The sequence below is a fragment of the Rattus rattus genome, chromosome X (assembly GCF_011064425.1).
Source record: "Rattus rattus isolate New Zealand chromosome X, Rrattus_CSIRO_v1, whole genome shotgun sequence".
NCBI lineage: Eukaryota > Metazoa > Chordata > Mammalia > Rodentia > Muridae > Rattus > Rattus rattus.
Genome location: NC_046172.1, coordinates 50227254 through 50241817, shown reverse-complemented (window position 1 = coordinate 50241817; position 14564 = coordinate 50227254). Strand labels below are relative to the sequence as shown.

The 14564-nt window shown below is 40.9% G+C and overlaps 1 non-coding gene and 1 pseudogene across 1 annotated transcript; both read right to left on the bottom strand.

Moving 5' to 3' along the window:
- Window positions 1–793: 793 nt before the first annotated feature.
- LOC116887889 lies at window positions 794–2395 on the bottom strand (annotated as a pseudogene).
- Window positions 2396–13518: 11123 nt separating this feature from the next.
- LOC116889498 lies at window positions 13519–13663 on the bottom strand. Its single transcript, XR_004386446.1, has one exon. It is a non-coding gene; the product is annotated as a small nucleolar RNA SNORA48 (small nucleolar RNA).
- Window positions 13664–14564: the final 901 nt, after the last annotated feature.

The window sequence follows — 14564 nt, the reverse complement described above, 5'->3', positions numbered from 1 at the left end:
CAGCATGAGGTGGCCAGAGTGACAAGGTTTTTCAAAGAATGTGGATATGTTCAGACCTCTAGAAAGGACAGTTTAGAAGGGGCAGAACCAGGATACACAAGACTAGAACTTCCCACTACCTCTAACTGCTTCCTCATCCAGAAATGACCATTTTATTCATGTCTTTACTGGAGGTCACACCATTTCCCTTACTACTTAGTATAAAATATAATCAATCACCTCCCCAAAGCTTTTCTAGCCACACTTGAGTTTCCCATTCATTTTGGTACACCAGCGGTGCTACTTGTTAGTGGCCTGTAGACTCACTACCAACTATCCCCTTAGTTGGGGCGGGGGGGGGGATTAAAAAAATAAAATGACTCTCTCCGTTGAAAGGCAGAACTAAAGTAGAGGGGCTGGCAGCCCCCTGGAGACTAAAACAGCTTGAGAGACTAAAGCTACCTTTCTAAGGATGGGATATTTGTTCAGGTAACGTTTGGGAATTCACAAGTGCCACCTTAGAATAAGAATTAGGAGGTAGAAATCTCACTTCTCTCTGCTTTCTCTACTGCCTAACTGACGTGACTGCCTCTCTGTCACTGTGTTTCTACTGAATGGAGCCCCAGGCACTAGTCACACAGCTAACTGCTTGGTATCATCAGACACAACTTCCCTGTTCAGAAGCGGTAGTCACATCTCTGGCTACAATGGTAGTTCTCCAGTTACTTCAATACTTTAAAAGGCTGCAGCAGCATGCAAAAGAATTTCATTTCATTAAGAAAAAGTTTAGAAAGGTCTTCAGGAGATGGTGAGTTTATTTTGTTTCGTCTGGATAGAGGTTTGATTTGCTCTTGAATGTTTTGGGGTGGAAACAAGGAGAAAGCACAGGGTGTGGAGGTCTACTCAAGGCAGTCATCTCCTCATTCTCATCCTTACCGTCCACAGACAGAGCAGCAGCATAGTTGCTTGCAGAACTGAACTTGGAGGCTGGATTCTCCTCAGATTCCTTTGGTTCAGGTGCAGATCTGGAATCTTGATCTTTTTTGCCATCCTTCCTATCCAACTCCTTCCAGTGGTCTCTGTTCCCTGCACCCCCCAAACCATGGCTGGAGTTTTCAGTTTGACTTTTTGTGGCACTCACCCCATCGACTTTATTTTCATCTTTCCTTGGTGTCCTCAACCATTCTCTTTCCTGACTTTCTTCTCTTCGGCAACTTGGCTGTCCCTTCCAGAGACCAGCAGTCTAGTTTTGGCTCACCCAGCTGACGCTGCAACTTCTCCTGCTCCTTCTGGAGTCGCTCCTCTACTTCTCTTTCTATAGCAGCTGTGTCAACAGGCTTTGCCCCTCCAAAGATAGAAGCTGCTCGGTTGGACTGGGGGGGTGCTAGCAGAGGAATCATCATTTTTAGGAGTACTCCGAGGCTTTAGATTCAGTTTGGGTCTTTTTTTGGGGGGAGGGCTCTGTCATCATGCCTATAATTTTCCCAAGAGTAATCATCCCTGGAGCTTCATGATCGAATCCAGTCTGTCATAGCGGTCTTTATAGCAGACCCCATCTTCTCTGTAGTCATCATCCCTCTGGTACTCACTTTCAACTGCTCTTCTGCCACTGCCTATCCTGGAGTCATAGCTTTTGCTGCCTCGGTCATCAGAGCATTCCCGACCCCCATAGCGGTCCATGTCTCTGCGTGTGCTGTCCAGATATCCATACCTATATCCATCTTGATCCCAGTCTGAATCGTAATGGTCTCAATACTTGTCTCCAAAGCTATCATCACCACCTCTTCTAGGTGGGTGGTCATCAAAGCTGTCTGTGGTGGGACGGGCCCTCTAGTCTGTGTCTGTTTTGTCAGAATCCTGATTTCTATCTCGACCAAAATAACAGTCGTCCCTGTCTTTATCCTGTTCTTGATCAGCCACATCCACTCAAATTCACCTGTTATCTATAGACTCTTCACTGAGACTCAGAGCACTGAGCAGAGAATCCAGATCCTCAAATTCTACATAGCTGAAACCTTTCAACCTGTCTGGATTGCTGGGTTCAAGTGGTAAGCATACAATACTGATATTTAATCCTCGAAAGAAATCCCTATTGGAGTCTTCTGTCACATCATAGTGCAGATTCCCTAGGAAAGCAGTGTAGGGTTGTGACTTGGAAAGACAGCTCCGGTTGATATTGAGTTCCTGAGCAGCCGGTAGAGCAGTGAGTGGGAAGGATAGAATGGTCAATTGGAGGTGTCCTGTACACACCACACACTATGTCGAGTTGTTGACACATCTCCTTCCAGACCGCTGTTCCATCAGCCCGTCTGACTGGTTTGGGGACATAAGTGCTTCCTCCATCAGTTCCACCGTCCTCAGCTAGAAAGTTTGTGAGGGAGATGGTCTTCCCCTTCTTTTTTGCTGAGGCCGCCATGTTGGTTAATTCTTGAACCTTGCTTCTCAGATTGAATTGTCCAGGACTGTAACTGACTAAATTTGGGTCCTGGAATTCCAGATGCTCTGGTAATTATAGTACTAGACTATATTTTATGTTCTCATTTGTCCTTTTTAAAATACTTTTATCATCATTTGGTCTCTTTCACCTAGTGTTTAGGGGTTATAACTTTCATGAGTAAAATTTAGTTTTAAATGGAAGAAAATTTCACTCTTAAAACCATGGTACTAGTTAATCATAAGTTCATAAAAAAAGATAACATACTGGGTCAGAGAGCCAGCATTAAAATGTGATGCATTTAGGGAAAATAAATTAAAAAGGTCTGGTAGAAAGCTTGCACTCTGGAGATTTTTCCCTTGCCATCTGTCATCAGAGGCATAAACCTGTGCCCTTGTGTGTACCCAGTTGCAATGTATCTCTTCTATCTAAAGCCAGATAATTACAAGGTTCCATAGTCCCTTGGCAGATTGAATAAAGGGTTACTTTAATTTCTTTTCATAGGCTCTAGATGTATATTGTGCTCTATAAGTCACTGTCCACAGTTATGTAGTAAGGTGACTACAAGCATTATATAAATTAATATCTATTTAACCAATGATAACTGGTGATTGGCAGCATTCAACATGTGGTTGACTTTAGCATGTGGAAGGAACACTTGATTTCTATCATTAAGAAGTATCATTTACAAATCAAGCAGTAGATACTTGTTAGATGGTTTGGGCTCAACATAAATGACATATAATCATTGAAACAGAGGGAAGATCATTCCCACTGTCATTATTTATAGCCTCATTACCATGAACTCATTGCCATTATTTATGAGAAACATATTACAGAGCAGTGATAAATGTAACGGCAAGTATATAGTCTCTCTAGTTAAGTGGTTTTTCATGTAATTTCTAATAAACAGGGAAGAAAGGCATTTGTGAAAGGTTTTGTTTCAAAACCTTCTTTGTGAACAAGGAGTTTTTCATCTTAAAAATTTTTGACCTACCTAAAGATCCAGAAATACCACTCTTGCGAATATACCCCTAAGATGCCCTACCATGCCATAGGGGCACATGTTTTTCTATGTTCATAGTAACCTTATTTGTGATAACCAGAAGCTGGAAACAACCTAGATGTCCCTCAACAGAAGAATGGATACAGAAAATGTAGTTCATTTACACAATGGAATACTACTCAGCTATTAAGAATGAGAACATCCTGAGTTTTGCAGGCAAATGGATGGAACTAGAAAATATCATCCTGAGTGAGGTAACTCAGACCCCAAAGGACATGCACAGTATGTACTCACTAATAAGTGGATATTAGCTATACACCCAAGACACAGTCCACAGAACTCGAAACGGTCAACAAGCTGAAGGGCCCAAGTGAGGATGCCTCAGTCCCACTTGGGAGGGAGAAGAAAGCAACCACAAAGGGGCAAGGAGGGAGGGACAGGGGAGGGAAAGGGAATGGGGGTTGGGGGAGAGGGGAACAAGATCTGGTATTGGGTGGTGGGGGGAACTGAAGCCCTGAGAGCAGAAAGAATGGAAACAGGCCACCTCAGGAGGAAGGAGGTTTGAAAGACCCTCTAGAATGTACCAAGACCTAGGGAGTGAGACTCTCAGGATGCAAAGGGGGAGACCCTAGATGAAAGGCCTTACAGTGGGGAGAGGGAAATTATTCAATCCACCTCCAGCAAAAAGACAGCATCAAGTAAGGGATGGGGTTGCTATCCCACAGCCAAAGCTTGGAACCATAATTCTTCCTGTTTGAAAAAACTGCAGGGACAAAAATGGAGAAGAGCCCGAGGAAAAGGAGGTCCAGCAACAGAGCCAAAGTGGGACCCAGCTCAAGAGGAGGCATCAAGCCCTAACACCATTACTGAGACTATGGGGCACTCACAAAAAGGGACCTGTCATGACTGCCCTCCAAAAGACCCAACAAGCAGCTGAAAGACTCAGATGCAGATATCTGCACCCAACCAATGAACAGATGCTGCTGACTCCTGTGGTCTATTTAGGGAAAAGCTGGAGGAAGCTGAGGAGGAGGGCGACCCTGTAGGAGGACCAGCAGTCTCAATTAACCTGGACCCCTGAGATCTCTCAGACACTGGATCACCAACCAGGCAGCATACACCAGCTGAGATGAGGCCCCCAACACACATACAGCAGAGGACTCCTGGGTCTGGGTTCAGTCAGAGAAGATGCACCTAACCCTCAAGAGACTGAAGGCCCCAGGGAGTGGGGAGGCCTGGTGGGGTGGGTGGCGTGGGGACATCCTTGTGGAGATGAAGGGTGTGTGCAGTGGGGGGTTATGGGATGTGGAACCCTTGGGGGGTGGACCTGGAGGGGAATAAAATCCGGAGTGGAAATATAAATAAATAAGTTAATTAATTAATTAATTAATTAATTAAAAATTTGGCTTAACAAAAGAACCCCAAACCAGAATAGAATCCAGAGATAGAAAGTAAGAGACATTTAGTAGGCGCTTGGGATGGGTAATTTCATGGTACACTGAACATCTAGTTGCCTAGAGGGCAAAAAATGTCTTGGGTTTGATCCCAGACACATCACCCCCCCCTCAAATCAACCAACTAAAATAGATTGTTTATCAAGCTTCTTTGGTGGAAGACAAAATGTGGTTATTCAACAAAAATTGTGAGTTTTAACATAAAGTGAAACACTATATCTTTTTAGACATGACAGAGAACAATATCTTAGCTGCCTCTTGGTACTTTTACATATAATTTAAGAGCATTTAAAAATTATAGTGTGTTCATTTAAATAAATAATTTGAATTTTATAATTTCTCATGGTGTGAGAAAGAATAGATAGGAATTTTCAAAGCACCCCATGGGCTCCACACATGCTAATTGATGGTGGTAATACAAAGAAAGCAATCAAAATCATTTAAGGGCTTGAAAATAAAGGAATAATAAAGAGTAATGTAACCTCTTGCTTTTCTTCAAGGGGAGACGGACGTGGGATGACTTGATTTGTAGCTTCAAGTCTAGAAATCAGTTGGTTGAGGAGAGATAAGCATTAGTGAACAGTAGTTTTTAAAAGAAAGAACAAAATGAATTATTATTGTTTGATAAGCCAAACAATTTTAAATTTAAAATGTTCAGTATTCAATTCCCATCCCCTGCCTAAATGTTGTCCACAAATTTTAATTGTTATTTTTTTCTGCACTGTGGTAAACATAGTATTCCATATATATATTCACCACCAAAGTAAGGATATAGAACATTTCTGTGTCATAAAGGTATTTCTTTGTGCTTATTTTCTGCATCAAATCTCTGAATCACTGGCCTCAAACAACCACATCTCTTTTTTTTGTCACTAGAAAATAGATTGGACTAAGCACGGGGTCCCCAGAGGAAGAGTTAGGGGAAGGACTGAAGGAGCTGAAGGGGTTTGTAACTCCACAGGAAGAACAACAGTACCAATTAACCAGACCCCCCAGAGCCCCCCGGGGACTAAACCACCAACCAAAGAGTACACATGGAGGGGCCCATGGCTCCGGCCACATATGTAGCAGAGGATGATCTCGTTGGGCATGGATGCGAGGAGAGACCCTTGGTTCTAGGAAGGACTGATGCCTCAGTGTAGGGGAATGTCAGGGTGGGAGGTGGGAGGATGGTGTGGGTGGGTGGGGGAACACCCTCATATAAGCAAAAGGAGGGGGGATGAAAGAGGAGGTTTCCAGAGGGGAAACTGGGAAACGGGATAACATATGAAATGTAAATAAATAAAATATCCAATAAAATATCACAAAAATACCACACGTAGAAAGAGTTTCAAACTTAAGTATTCCCGGGATGTCTGAATCCCAGTAGCCTTTGAGCAGGTCCTGTGTAGCTCCTGATCCTAGGACGTTGGTCTGAGCCTCTGTCTCCAGGTACTTGACAACTTTTTAAATATGTTGGTGCCTCCCCACAGTGCTGTACCAAATGAAAGTAAGGCTTTTTCTGGGAAAAATTATCACTTAGATAAGATGTGATCCAAAAGGGGTATTTTCCTGGGGTGATAAAGATCTGCAAAGGCTTTTACACATGGAGAGTAGGCTTTTAGTATTGAAAATGCTGTTGGTGTGTTTCTCATGCTGATTTTGTCCCTCTATTGCTCTGCCAGAGCTGTGAGTTGGTTTATCTTGAATCTTCATGTGAGAACTAGGTGAGCTTGCTGAAGACAGAATCTCACAAGAATGTGAGCTTCTCTGACTCCCAGGAATTGTTTGCTTTCCTCTCAGTCCAACACTCAGCACTCCTCAACTTGGCAACACTACCACTGTTCCTACTAGTTTGGGGTCCAGTATCTCTTTCAGGTAAGCATATTTAGCTCTATCTTTCTGGATATGCCTGTTTCTCTCTATTTCAAATTGATGGCTTGTGCTGTGACCTCAAACTCCCTGATGGCTCTACAAAGAATCTTGATTTTTAATTGGTCCAGCATTGTCTTGTTGAGAGGATGGTAGTGATGACTTTTAAGCTCTTTATATATTGGAGTTCAAACTAGATTACTTCCATCTTGATTTTTGACAGTTATTTTTATTAAGTGTATAATTCTAAATTTTCCAAAGCTTTAAAGACATACTTCTATTGCCTTTAGGCTTGAATAAATTTTAATAAGCAATTTGAAGTATTATTTTTGTTCCTTGATAACCAATGCACAGTTTGTTTACTCTCCTATTTAGTATTTAGTATCTAGTATTTTTCTTTATTGTTTCTTTCCAGCAATTTGATTATGGTATGTTCTTGGTTTTTGTTTTTGTTTATCCTCCTTACAATTTGTTTCTTTGTATTCACAGGTTGCATAATTTTAGAGAACTTTCAGCTGTTATTGAATAATTTTTATATTTATCCCTCTATGACTTTTCTTTCCTTAATTTGAATTAGTGTTAATGTATTAAGCTGTCCAATATTCTCTGGGGAGTCACTGAGTTTCAATTTGTATGTCAGACAGGTTTCTGGTTACAGTTCAGTTTAGATACTTTACTTTTTTTTTTGCACATTTGGATTTATCCACCAAATCTAATTTATATTTATTTCATCTTATTATCCTTTTGGATTTTTAAATTTTATTTTTGTCTTATTTTACTATATAAATTTCCATTTTTTTAAATCTCTGAGGAAAATGATGATGCTGATAAAAAAATTAAAACCTTTAAGCAAGGAGAAAAATGTAAGGAAAATAGAAGACATAATGTCAAAACAAATGTGGAACTTTATTCCAATATCACTGTATTTAAATATGTTAATTTAATACATTTGCATGTGTATTATGTCTTAAATATGCTAAACTGAGAAGCTTGTCCTAGAAGGTATATGCAAGGCTGATAGAGATAGGAAAATGGCAATGTGGAGAGGTGAGCATTTGCTTTCCATATTAGAGAAAGATGACAGGTCCTAAATGAAGTAGAAGATTATTCTTGATATTTAGAATGGAGACAGTTCTTCATCAAGACTATATTAAATTCATTTCATTAATGTTTTATGTGAGAAAGCAGGAAAAAAGTAACTTTTGGGGATAGACTGAAATTGCCCAATACTTCAATTACTTTTACTATGATGCGAACTCACATCTCATTAAAAAAAAAAAAAAAACATGGAAAAAGTATTTTCTTTATCTGCCTGGCAGATGCGTTTCAATTGCAGTTGGTAGGGTATGATGACAAATGCCTTTAATGATCTGCCGTCTTTCAGGGTTCTGCAAAGAATGCTTTTTAATGTCACAGGTGCTAGAAGAAGGATTTTTTCATAGCAGTCTTCCTAGTATTTGAGATGTGATTTTTTAAAATTATTACATTTATTCTTTCCTCTCCTTCGTTCTTTCCTCCCTCTTATCCATTTCTACACACACACACACACACACACACACACACACACACACACACACACACACACACACATGCACACACACACACACACACACACACCCCACACACACATGAAGGCCAGAGAATAACAGAGAAGGAAGAAAGATAGTTCTTTCCTTTCTCCATGTGGATCCTGAAATAGAACTCATGTCTTCAGGCTTGAAAGCAATCCCCTTTACTCTTCCCCTGTTGTGGTGTGGCACATGCACTGAAATATTTGGGTTTCAGCCTATCCACACAAATCTCTTGTCCTTTGTTCGTTGTCCCTTGTGCTTTTTCTTGGATTTGAATGGACTTTTGTCAGGATGAAACTTGCATAATGGCCTTAGTTTTCTCAACATCTACCATTCTGTGCTACAGTGTGCTAAATGAGAGAGCCAAATCACTGGGGACAGATGATTATCATCTATAATTTTAGAGACTCCAATCAGGAGGAATTGAGTTTTGGGACTCCTCCAAAAGGGACATTTCTACTCTGAGGTACCTATGAGAAAATCTTTGTTTCAACAAACCCCTTATTCTGTTTTTTTTTTCATTAAGGACATTAAAGACAACTAGGATGACATCAGACTTACTTAAAAGGAGAGATAGCTCAGGATAAGAACTTCATGCTCCCCAAATCTTTATAACCACTAAACTGAAGTCTTGAGCTCTACTTGAATTCCTCTTCTTTTTTTTTTTTACATGAGACAGAAAGAAAGATGATTTATTGTACCTAAGTTATACTTGGTCACAAGTGAGAATAAGACTAGCTCAGAATGCCACAAGTCCAGGGCAGTGGGCTAGCAGGACTGTTTTGGTTGTAAGGAAGGCCTTCAGTGATCTCTCAAGTGGTCTCAGCAAGTAAAGTCACTGAGACTTATTGCTAACAGTAGCAGACAGTCCAAAAACTTGTACCAGTGTCCCAGCCTTCAGCATCCCTTACCTCTGCCCCTCCAGCTTTCATGCGTACACAGGCTAATTTACTTGCACTTCTGTCCCATATTGGTTCTCTTGCGCTTCACTCTGCACATTCACTTCTTCCTCCATTTGACTCTGATGGTACAGGAGGTTCAAGGAAGATGTTGCTAAGGCCAAGAGCTATTTGCATTATTTAATTTATGTACTTCATCTCCAGGCCTTTGTTTGAGATAAATCCCTATAACACTGACACAGTTTTTTCTTCTGAATTTAACTTAATGAATGTTTTGATTCTGAAATCTATTTTAGATTCATTCTTCTGTCTCAAGCTTGAGTCCTTTGGTAATTTTTCCACTTTGCATTTATTAGAGCTTAATGCCTGCCAGGAATAGTAAAATAATATTTATTTTGTTATGGAAAATGAAATGATAAAATGAGTTTTATATTTTCTATTCTGCTCATGCAGTCATTTCTTTAGGGTAATCACATTTATATTTATGAAAATTCATGTTGCATGCAGGTAATATTTTTTGAAATATCACAGTGTATATTTGGATCATAATATAATATAAATAATTCAAAATAAGGCCAAATGCACTAATTTTTTCTAATTATTTAGAATTCCTTCAGGAGACTTTTTTATTAGCTAAGGATAGTTTAAATATCATTTATCATGGAATTATTGTGGTGAGTGTACATTCAGTTTAAGAGAGTTGTGGAAATATTGTCAGTTTAAGAAATGAATGTGTTTTGACATTGTTTTGGTTCAAATACCTTGCTCTGTAGATATAGAAGAAATAGAGAAAAATATATTTAGTTGGTATTTGGGAAAGAAATTATTTCCTTCCCTATGCTCTGCAGGCAAAGAATACAAGATAAAAATAATCATCATAATAATAATATCCTTAGGTATCAAAAATGTATTAGAATCTGAGTACTTACTAATTCAGAGCAAATGAGATCTGTATATTGTTATTTGTAGCTTGGTGTCTTTTATAAGAAAGTCTCATGTAGTGATCTTATTGTCCCTTCAGTAAATGAGTAGTGGTTATCAGGGAGATAATTGATTTATAAGTTTACTTTCTTCATTTTCCTTTACATGTGCCAGACCCTGACTCATACAACAGTAAAACAAAACAAGGCTAATTTTCAGAATTTAAACACATTATTTATTATTTTTGTTCACACCAGAAAGTTATGATGTATGGAACTTTGAATATATAGCATATAAGTTTTTTTCTTCAGATTTTCAGAGTGGTAGGCAAACTACTTTACTGAGAAGTTAGATGATAAACTCTGACTTCAGTATACGTGATACTGCCAGAATTTAAAACTTCTACACAGATACAAGAGAAGTAATATTAATTTTATTGTAGGAGAAATTATTTTCTTGGAAGTGGCTCCACTTTACCCTGAAATACGTCCTCTTTAGATAAGTGTGACATCTGCAGTAACATGCAGAATTTTCTGTCTTCAGTCTTTGTGGAGGAAAAGATCCAATGTGATGAGTAATCAGGGAGTGTGAGTGCACCCAACTTGCCACTTCTTAGTTTTCCATCAATGGTTTTTGGTAGCTTCAGATATCAAAGGAATTGATTAAATTGCTACATTTTTTTCTACATGCAAAGTTAAGTGGAGAGTTTGGCACAATTACTCTGATTGTTGAGAGGCAGTAAAACATAGCTTGGGTCCTGTATCTAGATTGCATGGATTCTGATCACATCTCTACCAGTGTGGTCCTGAGTAATTTATTTAACCTCTCTGGGCTTGGTTTCTTCAACTGTAAAACGGGAATTGTAATATTATCTAGATAATCTAGATAATTCTATGATTCATAGAATTAAATGAGTTCATATACATAAATAGAATGGTGTCAAAGTCATAATAACCTCCGAATAATTGCTAGTTATTACTATGGTTCAGGTAAATGACATTCAAGTTCACATTCTGGGAGTGATTTTCATTGATCAATTAGTATAAATTACTCTTACAATTTAAACATTTAAAAACATTTGGAAACAGTCCACTAAATTCTGTATAGTGGTGAGGGGAAATGTGCTCTCGGGAGAAAGAAACCCATCCTTTTAGAAGAAAGGGTTTCGAAGATGACAAATGAGTTCATATATCATCTCTGTTCCTTGCTGCTAAGAGAAATTTGGAATACGATTTAATCATATAAAGGCTCAGTTTTCCATATGCTAACATGAAAGCAGTGTTGTCTTGCAGTGCTGTGAGAGTTTATAACATGCATGTAAAGGCTGTATTATAACACTTGTGAACAAGAGGGACCAAAATATAATTTAGCAGTTAGTTCCAATCAGCTTACTGACTGGAATCCCATCTGTTCTGTCCCTTGCTCCCCTCCTCCTACACTGTTCTCTTCAGCCAATACTCTTTATCTCTCTTCTGACACTTCATGTAACCATGGAGGGGACATCCACAGGGAAAATAAAATAGAATTGTAAGAGCAAGGCATATTTCCAGTTATTTAAAATATTTAATTCTATTTCATATCAATGGGTGGTACGGGCGGGTGTTTTACTTGGCTGTATAACATACATGCAGTGTCAACAGAGTCTAGACAAAGGCTTCATATCACCTGGAGCTGGAGATCCAGATGATTGTGAGCTGCTATGTGGGTGCTGAGAATTGAACCTGAGTCCTCTGCAAGAGCAGTCAATGTTTTCTTTTAAATTAACATTTTTATTGGTGCTTTGTGAGTTTCACAACATACAACCCAGTCCCACTGATCTCCCTGTCTCCTCTTATCCACACTTTGCCCTGGCAACCCTCTCCCACCAAAAAGAAGAAACAAGAAAAACAAAAAACTCACTAACAGCAGCAGCAACAGCAACAACAAACAAACAAACAAACAAACAAAGCATAAGAAAACATCTCATCAGGGAAGCTGCAGTGTGTCACAGTGTGGCCCACAGTATATCCTTCTGTCCACACATCTTCATTTGCTAATGTTCATTGCAACGAGTTATTGATCTGGCTCCAGCTCTCTGGCTTCTGTGACACCATTGATATTAGATCCTCATCAGGCCTCCTCCCAGTTCTCCTGTTGTTGCCTTGTGTCATGGAGGTCCTGCAGCTTTGAGTCAGCAGGACTGGCTTTCATGCACCCTAACTGTTCACAAATGATGTAGATTTGGGTGTGGGCCATCTCAGAGCCCTGGATCTGGGCCTCTCTGTTAGCAGAGCTGGTCAGCCCACTGGCTCTCCTTTATCCACTCCACCAGGGTGAGCTCTCCAACATTGCTCTCTGCTCTCTTTAGGCCACCAATGCCACCATCAGCAGGAGGCAAAGTCAGCTCTCCTGTTCTCCTGCTCTCAAAGGCAGCAAACCTGCACTCATAACTTCAGAGTCAGCCCCACTGTGCTGCCCAGTCCAGACACAGGGCCCAGAGGGACAGGGACAGCTCTCCTGCTCATACAGCCTTGTGGCTGGCTCATCCATGCCTTCACCATTAGGATCAGCTCCACTGTGTTGGCCAGGCAAGGCACAGGATCTCCTGAGCACTGCAGCCAGCAAGGGATAGGGTCAGCTCACCCGCTCTCATGAGCCCCAGGGCCAGCTCTCCCAAGTGCTGCAGGTTGTGAAGGGCAGGGGATATGTATCACCTCCATACAGATGCCACCTCATGGCAGATAAGTGGCTGGGCAAGCTCTCTAGTCTCTTGACCTCAGGTTTGGCTCACCTGCATCCCCTTCCATCAGGATAGACTCAACTGTGCTGTCCAGGTGAGGTGCAGGATCTGTTCTCTGTAGCTGGTGAGGGGCAGCAACAGCTTTTAGGAGGTAAAGAACCTTTGGGCAAAAGGGGAGGCATCAATTCTATCATCTCTGTGCTTCTGCCATTCCAGGTTAGACTACTGATATTGTTATCTCTCCCAAACTCATGTCCTTGGGGCCCTGCTCACTGTCCACCCCACTACCACCCTCAATCAGGGCTAACTCCACTGTGTTGCCTGGGCAAGGTGCAGGGCTTGCTCTCCAGATAGTGGGGCTGGCCACTCAAAACAACTCACTCTTCCTTCCCCCACTCGAGTCTCCAATTCCATCTTTCTTCATAATGCCCAAGCTGTTCTGCTTCACTTTCTCTCCCATCTGACCACCACATACTTGCTTGTAGTGGCTCCAGCTGCAGGCTGGCCACGTGGATGGTGGGCTCTGGGGTGATATCCTTCATCCATGCTGCATGTTGTGTCAGCAAGCAGGTGTCTATGGTCCATTTGTCCCATGCACTAGAGGGCAGGCCTGTGGGTCTCATGGCAGTCCCGAGGTTTCTGTTTGCCTTCCTTCTCCTGTATTGTACTGCCTGGTTTTGATTTTTATGAGTCCCAGGCATAAAAGGTTTTGGCTACCAAGCCAGGCATCAAGTTAGGATGAACATATAACTGCCATCTGCTCTGCCCCTGACTGATATAAGAATCAACACTGCCAACAAGGTGTCTCTTTGCCCATTGCCAGCAGGTACAACCCATGCTCTTAACCATGTGTCTTAGTTAGGGTTTTATTGCTATGAACAGACACCTTGCCAAATGTAAGTTTTATAAAGGACAACATTTAATTGGGGCTGGCTTACAGGTTCAGAGGTTCAGTCCATTATCAAGGCAGTAACATTGCAGCATCACAGAATCCAGGCAGGCCTGGTGTAGGAGGAGCTGAGTTCTACATCTTCACCAGAAGGAAGCCAGGAACAGACTGATCATCCTCAGGCAGCTAGGAGGAGGGTCTCCAAGTCCACCCCACAGTGACACACTTCCTCCAACAAGGCCACACCTTCTAATAGTGCCACTCCCTGGGCCAAGCATATGCAAACTATCACACCATGAATCATCTCTCCAGCCCTTAGGTTTCCAATTTTTGGGGTTCTAATATATTGTTCAGATTTTCAAAGCAAAATCAACAAAATAAAAGTGATAAAAATCAGCATTTATTCAACATCTACCCTGCACTATATTTTTTATTGCTATCGTAGTTACAGTTTTATTGCTGTGAATAGACATCATGACCAAGACAATTCTTATAAAGGACAACATTTAATTGGGGCTTGCTTACAGGTTTAGAGGTTCAGTCCACTATCATCATGGCAGGAAGCATGACGGCATCTAGGCAGGCCTGGTGCTGAAGGAGCTGTGAATTCTACCTCTTGTTCCGAGGCTAGAAGAAGACTGACTCCCACGTGGCCAGGAGGAGGGTCTCAAAGCCCACACCACAGTAGACATACTTCCTCCAATAAGGCCACATCTATTCCAACAAGGTCATACCTCCTAATAGTGCCACTCTATGTGCCACACATATTCAAACCACTACAATAGGGTAGGATTAGCTTTTCTAAATGTTAACAATAATCAAACTGAGATTTGTAGAAACT